Source organism: Vanessa tameamea, chromosome 12, assembly GCF_037043105.1.
Source record: "Vanessa tameamea isolate UH-Manoa-2023 chromosome 12, ilVanTame1 primary haplotype, whole genome shotgun sequence".
NCBI lineage: Eukaryota > Metazoa > Arthropoda > Insecta > Lepidoptera > Nymphalidae > Vanessa > Vanessa tameamea.
In genome coordinates, this window is record NC_087320.1 from 4,593,837 (window position 1) to 4,612,725 (window position 18,889).

The 18,889-nt window shown below is 31.3% G+C and overlaps 1 long non-coding RNA gene across 1 annotated transcript in view; it reads right to left on the reverse strand.

Moving 5' to 3' along the window:
* Positions 1 to 5,077: 5,077 nt before the first annotated feature.
* The window catches only part of LOC135193561 (uncharacterized), a 44,201-nt gene continuing 30,389 nt past the window's right edge, over positions 5,078 to 18,889 (reverse strand). The window contains exon 3 of the long non-coding RNA XR_010309304.1: positions 5,078 to 5,120. This is a non-coding gene — a long non-coding RNA (uncharacterized LOC135193561). The remainder of the gene's footprint in view (positions 5,121 to 18,889) is intronic.

Sequence of the window (18,889 nt, forward strand, 5' to 3'; positions counted from 1 at the left end):
TACCTGCATCGATCCATATCGGTATATAAGTATATTTTTTATATCATTACAGATTGACTATTTAAAAATTATAAAGTTTCATAGTCTGAAACTGAGTTTAAATCATGCATTTTATGTTCATTGCGTACTTCGACGTTACCTTTGAATACAAAATCAGTGTTGATAGTTTGACGTGATGCAATCCAAAACAGCTTCTATTTTGAAAACCAAAAAGTATATTATTGCTATGCAAATAATTATACTATGTACCTACTATTATCTAAATACATACTTGACTATAAAACTTATAAGCTTTATGATCATAACTACTAGAAACTAGGAGTCTAAACTGTTAAGTAAGTACTTATTGAGAATGTAAAACATACCCTTACCTACCTACCTACTTTATAAGAAGTCAGGTATATGGTTTTTTAGTTGGTATGATTAACAATCTACCTATGTAGACAGTAATTTATAGTTTATTTGTAATCAAGTATTTATTTTCTTTGAAAGTCCAGGACAAATTTCTTGGTGGTAGGGCTTTGTGCAAGCCCGTCTAGGTAGGTACCACCCATTCATCAGATATTCTACCGCCAAACAGCAGTACACAGTATTGTTGTTTTCCGGGTTGAAGGGTGAGTGAGACAGTGTACGTAACTCCAGGCACAAGGGACGTAACATCTTAGTACCCAAGGTTGGTGGCGCATTGGCGATGTAAGGAATGGTTATTATTTCTTACAACTCCATTGTCTATGGGCGGTGGTGACCACTAACCATCAGGTGACCCATTTGCTCGTCCACTTACCGATATCATAAAAAAGAACAAAATCCAATTAAAATTAAAATTAGTTAATGGTATAGGTAGAATATATTTTTCAAATTTTATGGAGGTAAGTATCTAACTATTTGAGATGTGTATTTCATTACTAGTACCTACCTATAACGCCTAGGTTGAAACACCCAGTTATTAGGTACAACCTATTTATTCTTCAGCACGTAACGCTTCAGATTAAAAAAAAAATGTATTTATCATAATTAAAAAGTGATTTTAAGATCATTCTTTAGTAAAGCATCAAATTTACCTATTTTAATAATATTACTAAAACTATGTTGGTACCTATTTAAGTTCTATTGGATCTCCGATGATTACCTGCTTAATACTCTACCTAATCTAATTAGATAATATTTCCAACTGGATTTTTTCAATTTCTTATAGATTAAAGTTAGATTTGCTTAAGATAGATAGTTAGGTCTACCAATATATCTATCTGCTTACCTAACTAAACAAGTCTTAGATTTGTAGGATATTGCCAGTCTGTTTGAGGAGAAACCACTCCCTCATCAAAACATTACTATGTAGTGTATGTAAAGGTACTTTGTATTGGAGTGTTTCGGTTTGTACGGGGTGTATCGAAGCCTGTGCAAATACAGACACAACATAAAAGATAATATTAGATTTTACAAATACCTACTTACCTATACACCTTTAATTAGATAAGTACCTATATTAGAATAGTAGATACCTAAATTCTTCCTGATTTATTTACCAGCTTCTTAATCGAAGTAGGCAGGTATGTACAATATGGCTTATATATTATTATAATATACAGGTAATTATTTCCTAACGCTCAGTCTGTCTAGGTAGATAAGGTAAGTTAGGTAATTAATGGTTTCCATTAGTTAGATAAAAGAAGTAAGGATTGCAACTTACCGATTATAATATAATAGTATGTAGTTACCAAATACAATAATCACGTATACTACAAGTCAAATATTATGATTTCAATATTAATTATTAAGTAGTTTTTTATAAAAAATCTAATTTTATTATTATATAGCTCTTACCGCCATCTACTACAAAGTGAATGAACTACGATATAACCAGCGCCATCTATCCGCAACACTCCGTAGCAGTAACTCAAACCATCTCTCCCATTTGACATTATCGCCGTACTCTTTACTCGCTTGAGTAAAGAAAGAGTACGATATATATCACAATTTATCTATCGAATGAGGTTTTGAATATCATCTTCTCGCTGATTGGTGAAAAAAAGATATGTTAGCCGATACTTGCAGAACGTACCAATAGAAACAAAGAGAGAGTTCTGAGAACTGTCGGCCATGCTATTTTAGGCGGGGCATAGCTTAAGATCCTCCTTTATATTCCTGACGTATGCACTCATTTGAGTTATGGATCATGGCGTCATAGGTTCGAGCTTCGTGTATTTTAAGAAATCTGCTGAGTTTTGTTTTCTTTCGAATATTTCTAGTGAAATACGTGCCAAATATCTGGGTTAAGTAGGCTTATTCATTGTCTACATTACTTGGGATTGGCAATATCATTCAGCATTAGAAAAATACATATTAATACAGTCTCATATCATATTTTTGCTGATTTGATTCTGGCTTCGACAAGAATAAAACTGTTTGAGTAGTAGGTATTTGAAATTATACTCCGAGCAAATAAGTAAAAATCTAAAATTTATATCTAGTTACCTATGTCAATTAACTCTACTAAAGATAGAGTAGCGCTCTACAAAAGTCTGACCTAATGAATGTTATGTGTATTTAAATATCTATCAACGCCATCCTACCTCAATATAACCATAAAACAGGTGACCAGTGCTTTACGAGCGACGCGTGCGGGGCTGTCATAAAATCACTCGAATCTCTTGAACATTAAAACTCGTCAAAAGCCGTTCGATTTTTAATGGGATTTTAAAATACCTATCTACTTTTACGAACCGATTATTTTGTCCGACCTTTTTTTCATTTAAAACTTACCTACTTATATGTACTTATTTTTAAATTATACCTAACTAATAGGTATAGATACCTAACTGCTTAGGTACTAATGTATTTATTATGTGGCCCATAATAACATATAGGTAGGTATCTATTTATTTATTTTTTGTTTCACCTGCGACGCTATAACTAGCGTCGTAAAATTAGTTTTACCAAGTGATGATATAAACATATAATAAATTTAAAATATATAAAAAAAAACAATTTCGCTTTTTAATTTTTATTATCAAGGCAATTTAAATTAAAACTTATGCCTTTAATAAGTAATAACATTTATTACGAAAATAAACTGACAATTAAATGTAAAAATAAACAGATGTGTTCAAAAATTAAATTAAAAAATACATCGAAGTATACTTATATTAAGTCGGTGTATTATGTCAGTAGGTAGATATTAAATTCAAAATCCGATTTGTAATTCGGAAGCAATAATTTATGATATGTCTGTCCAAACAAACGATTAAATATATCTATGTATAGGTTTTAAATTAAATAGTTAAGTACGTAAATTGTGAACATATTTATGGAAATTGCTAGAATGTAGACAGAATTATAGTTACATGAGTAAGTACATTGTCCGAAAGAGCAATAACTTGTATTTATAAATAAATATTCAAAATGGATTAATAGTTACAAGGATTGAGAATAAAATTTATTGTAGGTATTTTGTTAACCTTTTAGTAAGTACTCAATAACTAAAGATCACGCAATATCAGTTTTGGAGCTGTTCAATTTTACTTACAAGATATTTAGCATGTAAAATTTAGATAGATTACCTAAATTTTATTTGAATGTAATTTATATTAATGTAGGTAAATATATTCGCTTATAATGTAGAGTTGCATTTATATCGAATAATGATATGAATGATACTAATAGGTAAATTATACTTGACTTTAAAATTACAATAAATTGACTGTTGTATTTATGTAGATGGGTGAGGTCTTCGTAATTGCTTAAATAAATGTATACTGAGTCATTTATGTATGCATACATTCTTTAAGCATATTCAGGTAATTAGGTTATATTTAGTAATTAGGTTTTGAGAGCGAAATAGCTATAATATTGCTATAATTTATATTGAAAAGGAAACGCGTGGTTTGGCTCATTATCTGCAGGGTCGGAAGACGCTCGCCTGCGGCTACTGACCCTTATTATATTTTCGCTGACATCTGTTCACATTGACAAAGGCAAGATGGCGCTAAATGGATTGGAGCTCTACTTATTTTTGATTGGTTTATTGAAGGAGAAAAATATATTATAATTATGGTATAATAAGAAGGTAAGTATACCGGTACGTATATAAGGAAAGTAAATAAATCTCTAAACTGTAAAAAATATTATTATCAACCTGATAGCTTAAATAAAGCTAACGACATATTTCTTAAAGTTCATTATCAACAGGCCTATAATTGTAGGTACTAAATATAACTACCTCTATGAACATTATTTAAAATATTTATATTATTCAAATAATGTTTCTACTATTTATTACTATTTATACTTACTTAACTATTGATGACAAAAACTGAATGTAGGTAAATGTCGAAATACGAAAAGATCGAAAACATATGGGTACTACATGTTGTTAAAAACTAATTTAGATAGGAACTATATTTATGTGCCAAAACAAGATCCAATTTGTGACAGAAATAAATTTAACCTAGAAATAATTAAAAACGGATGTACTGTGAAAGAATCAATTTGTAATCGCAAACAGCCTTTTTATACACCTCCTATTACTCACCGAACCTACAGTCTGCCGTCACGCGACGTTGTTTTGACCGAATATAGCAATTACGTTATACGATTATTACAGTGTAACTATAGTTTCATAATTGTTATTACTATCGTTCGATCGAACGCCATTTAATATTTTTTTTATTGATAACTTCGATCAGTTACATTTAAAAATTACCATTTTGTTTGATTGAAATGTTATTGCTGTATCGTAATGTAAATGTTGGTATTTTTTAATGGTAGCTTTAATTTTATTGTATGTATGAGATTAGGTATATTGCTAATAATTTATCATATCACAAGGTTCGTTATATTTAATGAAGATTTATTTCTTAACAATAAGGTTAAAATGGTAATAAAAACAAATCAATAAAATTGATATGTTTTTTTTTTCTCTCTTAACTAATGAGTTTTGATTATAATTAACATTGTACGTATACAATAATAGCATCAGAGCACGTTCACAATGATTGACTTACACTATCAAGGTAGCTGATCAGTTAAATTGGTTATGGCGAATGTTCTTTTTTTAAATTTAAATAATTAAAAAAATATCTTACCTTATGCACACGCGTTGTCAACCGTAATCCTTGAATCTGTAACAAAATATTATAAATTATGTAAAATTATAGAACAAGCTACATAACTTAAGGTATAAAGCAAAATAAGAACGTACGTAAAATAAAGATTTCTAAAGAAACGAAGCCTCATGTGTCCAGAATGTGTTCGTGACGTGTGTTTAAACATGCAGCGTTAGGTCACATGTAGGTACGTAAGCGCACGCCCCGCTGTCCTTGTATTGTGCGGTGCAGTATGTTTCAATCCGAAGTCGTAACCGGGCCTCATCACCTGGGCCGATCCGTCACCAGCGCTTCACACCGTAAAACCCGTCTGCCTCTAGTCTACTGTTTTTACGACCCAACCGATGCCTATAAAAATAACCGTCGTATAAAACTGCGTGCACACGCTATTATTATAAATGATACCGCCTTTACGACAAGTGAATATTTACGTTTTTATTTCAAGTGTTTATTGCCTGTTGTGCAACTTAATAGCACACTTGAACTTGTCAGGCTAGTGACACCGTTTGATCCAAATCGCGTTTTATTGTTTTGCTCAATGGACGGACGAATTTTACGATCGTGGCGTAATCTGTGACGTGTTTAATATGAGGCCGTAACGTACGCCCTGGACTGACTCATGCCTCATCTGATACGCCGTAACTTTTCATTTCTAATTCGTTTGTAATAATGCTTACCAATAAACAAATTTAGTTTTGTATGAGAATGTAAGGAAAGCTTTAAAGGCTCACTTTCAAATGATTATACACTCTACTTATATCTCACAAATGTAAGTTTAAGATAACCTTTACCTCGAAGTTGAATTTACTTATCTATATTTTATATATCGCTCCCTCAGGTATTTACATATTGGATAAAGGCAGAGCAAATCGTACCAGCGAAACGGTTCTTCCTCGAGAAAGTAGTATTTGCATCCATATTTCCTTAGTAAGGTAACGTCCCGGGAACAAATAATAGGTCCAATACATCTGGGCCCGCATTAAGGGACATCTTTTTATTTCTTTCGAGCTCCGGTAGGTAAATATTTTTGTTATTATCTTATGTTTTCGCTTGGGGTTCAGGTGTATATTTCGAAGGGGCACGGAGCTTTTGATAGAAAATTGCAAAGTGCATATTTTTCTCTATCATTTGCAGAAACCTAACAAATAATAAATATATGGTTAATTATAACAAAATGGAACAATTTGTAAGTCAAATTTCAAGCCTTATTAAGCCTAAGCATCAAACCATATTCATAATTACGTATATTTAATCAGAAGTTACGGCATTTGTAAACTATCAGTTGAAACCAACATAGGTATATAAAGTTTCGGGTAATCCTTTGTAACATGATGTTCCCATTTAGTACCTACTTTCGTAAGAAGTTAAATGAAATCCGAGCCAACCCTCATTACCTCGCATAAATAACTGCCGACATAAGCATATTTTCCAAAAAACCTGATACCACAAGGAATTCGAAGGTATTTAATTCTTAATCAACCGATCGGAGGTTCAATGCATAAAATCGAATATTAACACCGTTTCTGCATTACGTACCTTCCGAAAACTGTTTGAATGTATTAATAAAATCTGCAATATTATGTGACGGAGAATCATGATGTGTTTCGTGTCGGACGGCGCCTCTATAAAATTACACATTCATTTTGGTCTCTTGTTTGCGTCGAAAATTTTTAGCTGAGTCGATACACGTTTTTATCTTACAAGATAGGGTGCCAAGATTGCAAGCACTGAGTGCTCCTGTAACGATAGCTAATAAAGTACAAATAGCATATTCGTTCGAACCGTATGATCTTATGATTGCGGTTAAGTTTTTTCTTGGAATAAGGCTCCGTTAAATGAGTATTTGTTAACGTAATTAAATAAAATAATTCGATTTGAGAGGAGATGTCGTCGCGTTATTCCTTAATTTCTTTATCGTAAGAATATAAATGAAGGATATTTTCAAATTTTAATAACCATTTAATGTAGGGTGGTACATAATTACATTTGTACACTTGCTCAATAATTTAACAATCTATTTACAAGTAATATATTTCAATGTATGCAGAAAACTTATTTCACCTAAAGTTGCTGCGAGGTGACTAAGGTTTAATAGGTACCTACATAACGCTTTATATGTTTTTTACAGTTAATCTCGTAAAATATATATAAATTACTAAACTAAGGAGTCAATGGTTAATGCATCGCCATTCGCCTAAAGATACCCATTCAATAATCCACAATTATAGTTATACCTACTTATAGGTATCGGATTTATATTATTGTACGTTAGGTATGGTGTTGTAAAAATATTCGTACGTCTTTCAATACCTATCATCATCCTCCTGCCCTTATCCCAATTTTACTTGGGGTCGGAGCAGCATGTCTTCTTCTTCCATACTTCTCTGTCGGACGTCATCTCACAAGTAACATTCTTCCTAACCATATCGTCTTTCACACAATCCATCCATCGTTTCTTGGGTCGTCCCCTACCTCTATATCCATCCACATCCATTTTCAAAACCTTTCTCACAACATGGTCCTCATTCCTCCGCATAACATGCCCATACCAAGACAGCCGGTTTCCAGATAGCTTCTCGGTTACCGGTGCCACTTTCAAACTTCCTCTTATGTACTCACGTCTTTCAATACATAATATATAATATATAATTGAAAAAAATACCTAGGAGAATATTTTTTTTAGAATAGGTTACGCTTTTTTTTTATACATCTAATACTAAATATAAATTTAGCCATGTACTATAGCAAATGTTATATGTGTAATATTGCATCAATGTGTGATACCTACATATCTATATAAATATATAAGCAACGTAATTACTTTTTGTTTTAAAAACGTTTGGTAAGAATCAATATCGGTAAAGGAAAATTTATATTTTATTTTAGGAATGATTTCAGTAACTTTTCTGCCGACGCTACCGTAAAAGGCAGGATGCAGGAAATGCACCTCGTCTCTCGTCAGGAACGAACAATTCGTATGCTCGAGCTGAGCCAAAGTAAATAGGAACCATTTCGCCAACGAGCGCCTCTGGGATTGAAAGCGCGATACAAAGGGTGAACTAATGATCTAAATCGAAGAGGAAAGAGAAGTCCCTGAGATTTTATCGTCTCTCGGTTTAAATTGTAAATTTTTATATTTAAATTTTGTAGCAAATTTTAAAAAGTAAAAACTTTATACGATTTGCAAAAGAGAAGTCAAAGTTTTTTAAAGAATTAGGTTGCCATGATACATATGTGTTGGTAATACACACACTAACACACTTTTTAGTGTTTTATTTAATCAAATATTAGGTGAGTAATATAATAATATTATTATACACATAATATGCATAGTAACGCCACGAAAGATGACGTTAACTATATAATTCACAATAATGTTCTTGTATAGGTGATATAATCTAAATATATGTGTATAATACGAAATATAAATTCTATAGGTACATAATCATCAAAAATATTTGATCATACAAAAAATAATGATAGCTTAAACGCAAATAAAACATTGTTAGTTCAAACTAGCTTCTAAATACAGCGTAAAACATTATTAAACACTAGCATTTTACGATTATTATATCAGTACGAGCCGTTAACGGGGTTACTTTTTTTTAAAAGACTCGCTTGTTGAATTCAGTTGAAAACAAAGGAGCTCTAAGCATCGAAAATAGAGTAAGAAGTAACGTTAATACCGCCATGTTTCTATATTAAAATTTCGATGTACCGACGCTTGGCGAGCAGCCAGTTCCTCGTCACGGCTACTACAACTATGAACTTCTTTGTCACATGGATTGGTTATTTAAAAAAATATATTAATAGAGATGGTCGTTGTTTAAAAATAGAACATTTAAAATGTACAGTTGCTCATTATACTTTGACAAGAAACTATATGAATACCTATGTATTTATTCTATGTTAATTCAAATTATTTCCAAGTCATTGTTTCTTAGACCATTTATAAGTATATTTAGGTAAGGCACTAATAACATTTTTATTTCAAAAACCAAAATTTTTCCCTTGCACGTTACATAGTATGCAATACCTAAATAAAAAATATGGAATATAAACATAATACATACCCTATGAAAGTTAAATAGCATTAGGGTTACTAAGTGACCACCCTCAGATTATTAGAATACTTCTTCATAATATAATAGTATATTATTTTATATACTTATATAAATCTTCTGTACCTAAATATGTAACTGAACTCCTGCAAAACGTTAGATTTTTATAAAATTCTTGATGTCTGTCTGAGTGGGTTCCTTGCTGTTTTCTGTGAGACCAAGTAGATGGCGGTTCTATCGGTAAATAAAATTCTTGTTACACCCGGACGAAGTTAGGACGAGAAACTAGTCTACAAATAATACTATATAATAATAGTTTGTCTACAGTCGAAAAAAATAATTGCTACAGTTCACTATTTAAGTACATATTCGCAACTCCTACTCACGAAAATTGAACGAAAGATACATATCAAAATACATGATAATGTGAATTTTCTGACCGCATAGGCTTATAATATACTATTTCTAAACTTGTGAAAAACGTGTGAACATAGATATATTCTGTTACAATGAAATCGAAACTCATCGTGGAATATAATCGTGAAATAGCGGCTTTAAATATTTAATATAATATACGTCTAATAATTATTATAAATTTAAATGGATATACATAAGACGGACTTATTAATTTTCACGAGCGAGATAGGAAATGAGTTTTACAGAATCCTACGTACTGTAATAATTAAACGTCATTGAGACTTCTGATAAAACGACTTAGTAACATTTTCACATTATTTCTCACTAATTGTATTCGTGCTATCCATATGACAATAAGAATTGAAATAATTTATCAACTTAATAAAATAAATTAAAAACGTATTGTTGAAATGTTTCGATATAGTTACTAGGTACTCATCACTATCTAGGTGAAAATTTAACCTTTTGTCGACTCATTTAAAAAAGACTATCATGAATAAAGATATAAATTTATTAAGCTTTGTTTGTGCTGTCTATGATTGTTTTATTTACGTATTATGGGTAAATCCCGACTTCCTTTATGGCTAATTTCCACATTTATAAGTTGTATAATTTACAAATAATAGATAATGTAAAGGGATTAGTTATTAAGATCCTATTTCGATTACATATTCAACGTCAACCTTTAATCCTTATATTTATTTGCGTATGTAATGATATCGCTTTTGTTGTCAGTAAACTAGACTTTTCCAGTAATATGCTGTATAATAAGATTGGTTAGTTCTGAAGTAGAAAGAAAACATTGAGTAATTAACCTTCAGTGTCTATCGGTAAGGTTATATAAGAAAATGTAGGTACCACAATTGTAGTTATATATAAAAACTTTTCTGATTATCTAGCTGGCCGATCAATATACCTACTGATAAAGTTTCAATGCCTATTGAGATACTTCCAATATATACGGCTAACAAAACACTTCAGACGTTGTCTTGCCTATGTACATATCTCAGGCAAACTAGCTTAATTAGTCATTAAATTAATAGCCTAGCTATTTTGCTAAGCGGCGCCGTTAAATCAGCGGCCCGAACGACATTCAAGACAAACAAGCTTAATATTTATTGAATGTATTCTTTTTTTTAACCAAATAATGACGTTTTAAAAACCTAATCACAATATTTCACTCAACAATATTTTTATTTTCACGAGAGCCTAAAGAAAATTATCATATTCTATGAACCGAAGCTGCAATGGCTATTGCCATTCAGGTAATTGGTTAAAAAGCGCCGTTTAGTAATATGGCTAGGCTTTTAATTAAAAGGCTAACTTAACTAGTTTGCCATGACACATTATATCGACTGTCATTTTGATCAGTTGAACGCTATATATGTTATCTGCTGCTGCGCCATACAGCAGTGTGTCCCATAAACGAACAAACAACCTTATTGGTAAAAGAATACTCCACTTTCATATGTACAATAAAAAGGTATGCATGAGTTAGTTACTTAGGCAGGACACGAGAGACTAATAAAAAATCTGCATAAAAAATTCATGTACAATATTTTATCATTGTGTTAGCAATACTCTACACAGGTACTCATGTAAAGGATGTACGTCGTTGGCGCAAAGCTGTTGATTATAAATCAAATAATATCAGAAAAAGTGAACTTGATTGAATAATTCAAACATTTGTATGGGCTTGACGTATGGCGTGTAAATGATTATGGGTATTCAGATGTATAAAAAGCACTTATTCTCTTTAGAAACAGACGTATCACCAAAGGTTGATAAACTTATCTTGTTCACTGAATATTTATTTAGAAAAATATTGCGTGTTGTTGAGGTTTCATCAATATTTCTAAGACATTTACTTGCAAACAAGAGGCTATACTTAATGTTTATTACAAAGCTTAAAAAATATAAAAGAAATATTTATAAATATATTATCGTACAATTTTTCGATTGTCAATGTCACGAACTTTTAAACTACGTATTACAAAACAAAGGCGTTTGTCTGTCTGTTTGGACGCTAAAAAAAAAAAACTTCGAAATGGACTTACGGACGGAGTTATTCATTTAGAAGTATGATTTATTAAGCTTTTGTAAAATATGGCTGAAATATGACCATAAGTGTTAAATAATGCTTGGAAAGGAAGCCTTACTGGCGTGCACCGCGTACCTATGTCCCTTATCTTACACATGCGAAGCCGGGTTGTGTAACTAGTTGAAGGACAAAATCAATTTCAATGGTAACTGATTAGTAAAAATATATTAAATCACCCTGCAATCATCAACGAGTGAATAAAACTAATTTTACACATAAATGCTGAAGCCAACTTTTATCCTCTTTATTGTACTAGGACTTTTCGTTTGCAATTGCCAAAAAACAACTGTTTAATATTTCCACACAATCTGACGAACGATGCGTGAACACGGGCATAGACGACGATGCATATAGAATACGAGCATTCATTTGTATTCATAAGATTATCTATACTAATATTATAAATTCGAAAGTAACTCTGACTGTCTGTCTGTATGTTGCTCTTTCACGATGAATCCACTAAACCGAATTTGATGAAATTTGGTAGGAAGCAAGAGCTTTGTGAACCGATAAATAGTCATTCATAAAAACATACTACCAACAATTTTCTATTTCATATTTTTGCTTAACTATATTCGTATAATCCAAACAAATTAAAAAGTTATAACTACATAATGTATGTTAAAATATCATATAATATCTTCCATAAATTTGTGTAATACATTCGCAACGGGACTGTCTTTCTCGGTAGGTACATAAATATTTCCTGATCATTATTTAATGATATTCATTATATGTTGTAAAATATTGAAGTTGTTCGTTTGCATAATGCGTGAGAAACCCGCTTTTTGATAGCAGGTTAAACTCTTTAGACAAATATTCTGGATCATTGCAAGATAATTTACAATAGATTAAGCCTAATATGAAGAATTCTAGAACATATTAAAATTAATATTTCTCCTATTAATGTTCGCACAAGCAAAACCATGTGTAAAAACATTTTATTCTTATTAATTACTTGCAATTAAATATGCAAATATCTTTGATTCGTCTTAAGATAAGACACAAAAACATAATAATGAACAACTATTATGCAAGAATCAACTATTTTAACTCGGTACGATACAAATCTTCTACCTAGTTTAATTCGAGACAGAATTACTTGTGTTGTTTTTAAATTATTTGTATCGTCATAAAATTAATGAGTTTTAACTTTGTGAATGGTTTTTATTTTAACGTAAATCATGAGTATGATTTAATTTAATGTCAAAAAAATTCTTATTGTGTTTTTGATTGAGTTACTGAGGTAACATCATATATATTACCATATTATCTAGATTTAAATAATATTAAAATACCCTGACATAGGTAGATACATTATATTTTTAAATTATCTTACTTATTAACAAACGTTTTCTTAAATTGTGTTCTAGTTTCAAGGTAGGTTCCTATTTGTTTAAATACTTAAAAAAAGTTTTTAATAACTGTCTTTTTCCTTTTCCTAGGTCTTAATAGAGTTCTAATTACTGAAACCTTCCGATACTTATTTGCATACTTGATAATTGACTTATATCTCAAAATAGCGTTATCACAACTAGATTTATTTATGCTAAATATATATATATATATATATATATATATAAATATATTGCATAATTAAATCTAGGTTGTGTGTTGATTGTGATGATTGATTGAATGATTCATAATAAGAATTTTCTTATTATGTTTATTTATAAACAAAAGAACGTCAATAAAATTTTTGAAACAGAATGCGTTGTCACGAAAACCGTTAATGGTTTAAACACGAGTTCTCACAAAAACATTGAGCATACCTAGTTCTCATGGTACCGTACATGCAGGTAATATCAATAGCGATGCGTCCTTGTACATAAAACAATCCAATCACGAATAAAAAAAAAACAGAATGAATATGTTAAAAATGAACCTTGTATTATTAGTAGTATTTATAACAAATGCACGATACTTACATGAAAATTATATGTTCATCGATATTTTAACAAAATTACTTTAACCTTTGTCTTTTTAAAATTTGTTTCGTTTAAATAATACGATATTACTCTAACTTAAAGATATATATAATTGAAGCGTTGCTTTTCGAACTACTCAGAAGCCCACAGTTTTTGCTCAGCATTGCACTGTTTCATAAAAACGACTGGCACATGCAACGCAAATTGACTCCTAAAACTAATATTTTTCATCTTAACAAAGGTTGCGTAAGTCACCATTGTTTCTTTCGGCGTATCAAAAAACACCTCACCCCGTTCTTCAGTCTGTGTCCATTGTCATAAATTTATAAAGAAATTGAGAGTTTATTGTTGTATTGCAGACCGTTTTTACTTTTTGTTTGCACTTTTAGTGCGACCATAAAAATATAGAGTATAAACAAAAAAACCACCGATCCCTTCCGCATTGCGACAATTGTAACACTACGATGAGGGCATCAGTTTAAAATTACAGGTGAAATAGTGAAGGTGGTTTGTTCTTATTGTGATTATGTATCTTTTTGTCTCCAACGTGATCTTAATTGCTTTCTTTTATAACTAATCATTGATTTATTGCTGCGGTAACAGCGGTGGCCCGACGACGCGGACATGGTTTGTACGTGTAATTCATAATCTCTTTACCTTTAGTTAGTTCAGTTGCTTGCAGTCATTAAACCGATGAAAGGACATTTTAAGAGCTTGAATTTTCAATGAAAATATTGTTATATTTTCCACAAACTAGCAAGAGATCTGTGTGTGTATAAAATGGGTATTTTTTTTTATTATAAGTTAACTATAATTCGTGAACGTGATACAGAACGAACAACAAAGGCGATGGGTGTAAACGACACGTAATTTCATATCGACGTGCACAATTTGTTTTCTCGTAATGCGCTAGCGTTTGTTCTACGCCACTAGAGTATACTATTTACCGTGTATTTGCCGAGTCTGAAGCAAAATATTTGTGGAACGTGTCGACCGGCGTGTCAAATGTAACATATCAAGGCGTGACACGTTGCTCAGAACGACATATTCTGTTATTACATGTGTTATTATCTCGTCGTATTTTCTTTTCGCTACAATAAAGCGTCGATTCCACTGCCTTAGTGGAATTCGTCAATTTTCAGGGGCCAAATGGAGCCCGTAGGAGTACGATATCATAAATAACATTTATTATTATATCAACGAATAAATGTAACGTGGCAATATAAAAAATAACAAACATAAATTTTCGTTCCGACGTCATTTCTTTGTCGAACGATGACTCACAGCCTTTACCTACCGCACATGAACAGATTTCCATTACCATATATTTAAAGCGGGACAGAATTTAAATGCAAATGTATACATTTTTTTGTACCAATGAATCGTGTTTAGATAATACTTACGGAAAGATGCAAATAGACTGTTTCAAAAATAAACAGGGGTTCTTTACTAACCAAAATAGCGGATCAATGAACTTATGTATTCATAAAGGCAATACACGCTTATATATGTCAATCTAATCGAGATCTTAAGTACACATGTGTTGAGTTTAATTTAGTATGCAAGAATATGAACACGTCAGCGTCAATGCGTTTCGATTCGAAATAATATATGACAATATTTAGGCTACAATACATATATGTACGTTGTGGGAAGGTTCGCACGGTTCCAATTTCAATTTTGCGTGATTAAATCCGTTTCTGATATCAGAAGAGATAAGTTCTCGTTTCAAAGGTCGCGGTATTAAGTGTGGAAGTTTGATAACACTAAATTCCACGATGGCTAAATGAGTACGGAGTTTATAAATGGTCCAATTTCACAGATCGACGGTTAGCTGATGTGCGAAATAACCCGAATTGAGGAAAGTTTAATATTATGAGATTTAATTTTATATATTTTATCGACCAAATTTTATCAAATGATTTAGCTTAATTTGCATTGTAATTAGGAATGACAAAAAAGTATTCAACGAATTTTATCTTTTAAATCATAAACATTAAATATCTTTTTACATTATCATAATATTAATGAACACTTATTTATCATGAACGCTGAGTTACTTAGACTGTCTATGTTCTCAGTGATTGATTATTGTTTCAATCAAAAGCACATCACGTTGTAAACTTAAAAATATTTTTAATGCTAATAGTTATTTGATTAAATTTTGTGATTTCAAACATTGAATTTATATCGACATTTCATTTAAATACATTAATTGTAATTCGAAATATGCTAACAGGTCTTGATGAAAACTTGCATGTAATCGGTGAGCTTTCAAGCCTTCGCCATAAAATGCATGATGAATGACGACAAGCCCTTGCTTGGTACCGTTGCGTCCCCACTCTCAAGGGCTGGGCGCCGATATATCCACTGTAAAATGAGCTTCCTCACCCCTCTCATATAAAAGGATTATTGTCATAAAATAAGTAATGTATGAAACTTCGGGGATCCTACGATATTGGTCGCTTGTATCGAATATTGAAATGGGGTTCGGTGCACTCGGCACCATGTTTTAACTCGATCGCTAATGGAATACAACTCCAAAATGGCCGTGTTCGATGACGAGCTATTTGAAAGATAAAATAAGTAACATATAAAAATATTTGTTTCGAAAAATAGTTCATAGAAGGGTTGTAAATATCGTATCCATTTAAAATGTATATTGAAATTATTCATCACTCTGAGTCATGTTAATATAATTAAATATTGGAAGGTTTGCAAGTAACAATTGACGTAAATTATCAATATTTTCTTATTTATTTTCGCAGCTAATCTCCTAATTTTTAACGTTATTAACTTACCGACTAGGTATATTTTTTATTCCATAATGTTCAGGTTAAAGTGAGTTTTCGGCACATAACTAACGAAATCTTATAAGGTAAGATGCAATAAAAGCCATCTTATAATATTGCATTTAAATGCATTGCAGTATAAAATTTCGCTAAAAGGCTCACAGCGTGAAACGAAAATTATTCGATACTAATCTCATAAGCGTGTTTCAGGACCGCCTGCCTGACACTTGGACATACGAACACACATTTTATGTACGGGGATAATGCCATATACATAATAAATTCGCAATTTTTATAATACGTATCAAATTAACGTATCGATATGTATTTATCGTATGTAGCAAGATTGTCTTATTTCGTTTTGTGACTGGACGTTGTGTAACAACAAATATTACTGTCAATTTATGCGCGGGTATCGTAAATGAATTTGTAATAAAATTGTAACTTTATGACAGATAAAAGATACCTGCACTGACTTACAGAACTTAATAACTACCTACATGTTGCTTTAAGCCTGATTTACAGCTTAAAAGATTGCTTTCAAAAACGGTTAAGCTGTTCAAATCGAATGCTGCTGTTTAACTTTGCAAATAAATAAATATATAAAATATTAACTAACCATCTCAAAAATTAATTATATTATTTAAAGGAATGTTAGTTATTATTTGCCCCGGTTGAACAAATATACTTCTTTATGCTATTTCTCATTGTTAAATACATTTCCGAATTAATGAACGGTCGTTCAACGATGATTGGTAGGATATTGCCAGTTTCATTGGATCCGAATAGGTTTAATCTCGACTACCGACCAAGAGCAGTCTCAAGAGGCCTTAATTAATTTAAAGAACAGAACAACATTGACGCGACCAAACATTGAAGCTCCCAACCCGATAGCTAACGTATAATATAAATATGGTCTTCATCCCTACGATATAAAGGCTAGAGAGATGTTCTTGAAGAGCAAAACTAAGTTAGGTTTATTTGATAACGGAACGTAGAGGAACAGATGCCCCCAAAGTTGTTTTTGTGTAATCTCTTTAAAATTGTCGGTAGATTATTCTGTTCATGCCTTTTTAATATTCGAGGCGTGTGATTAATCTCGTTTTATTTTCTAACCAATTAACTCCAAGATTCATTTACAAAGATGGATCGATCTATTCTTTATTATTTTTCATATTTTATATTACGATATAATTTTTTACATGTTATTTTATATAGATCTCTGGTATACAACTCTAAGTTTGTTTAAAAAAATATTCTCAAAGAATATGATTTCATGTAAATGTTTTACTCGAAGTACAAAAGTTAATTTACGTTCTTTTTACGCTCAAAAGAGAAAGTTCAGCAGAAGACTTGGTCTGTTATAACGAGCCGGTTTCTTAACTCTAATATTTTAGTTAAGAGATATTTGCTCAAAAACTCGAGCGTTCTCTACGGCGTTTATGTCCTTCAACATAGCCGAGACGGTAGCCGAGAACGAGAGCGTGCTTCGGAATGTAAACTTCTAGAAATGGTCTATGAAACGAACAAAAATATATTTAAGTGAAGATTTATCAAATAACTCCTGCCTCAAGGAAAGGAAAACTTTAGATGAATTACGGACTTTGCCATATTTCTGAAATTCATTAATTTGTATCTATATATATAATTTACAATGGGATATTTACCCCTTGAAACTATCATATAATACCTTTTCCTATTAAAGTTATGAATCTTAATTCCTGCGTTGATCCGCTAGAGTTAACGAGTGTCCGAAAACTTATACAATACAAATCGCTGACTTCTGCAACTTAAATCAAAACACTCAGATCCATTTAATCGTTTAACCTTGCCAACAACTGAAGACTAAGATTAATTACTAGAAAGGTTTCCTACAAGAAATACTTGCAACCATTTCGTCTAGTATCTACATACTTCTATTACGTATTTTTGCTGCCATATATATTTCTAGACCCATGTAAAAGTATATAAACATTTATACTTCAAGCACTACGTATACCTTATAAGGAATTAAAATTATTGCACGCAAAAATAATCACTAGCTCGTGGATATAAGATTTAGATTACAATGAATATTATGATAAACATGACTGTATCCTAACCGTACCGGTTTTTATCCAATCGAAGTGCAGGCTTAATGTAAAATTGTGATATTTTTTAATACTGTTCGTAAAGTCTTTGATATATATCGAGTTTAATAGTCGGGTTTGAAAAGGTTCTTAAGTTAATATACACCTATAAGAATATTTAATAAATTAACTCACGCTTTATTGAGATTATTTAAATGCTTAAAGCTTTTAATAAAATAATTCAGAAACGTGATAAAGAGTAGATAGTATTTGAATTATTAATATAATTATAATGTATAGATATGCTATTAAAGTCGTCGATATAAATCATATATACTTGATTCAAGGAGGCTAAAGAAATTTAATGGTTCTTGCCCGGGTTTGAACTCAGAACCGTCGGTTACGATTCAAATCAT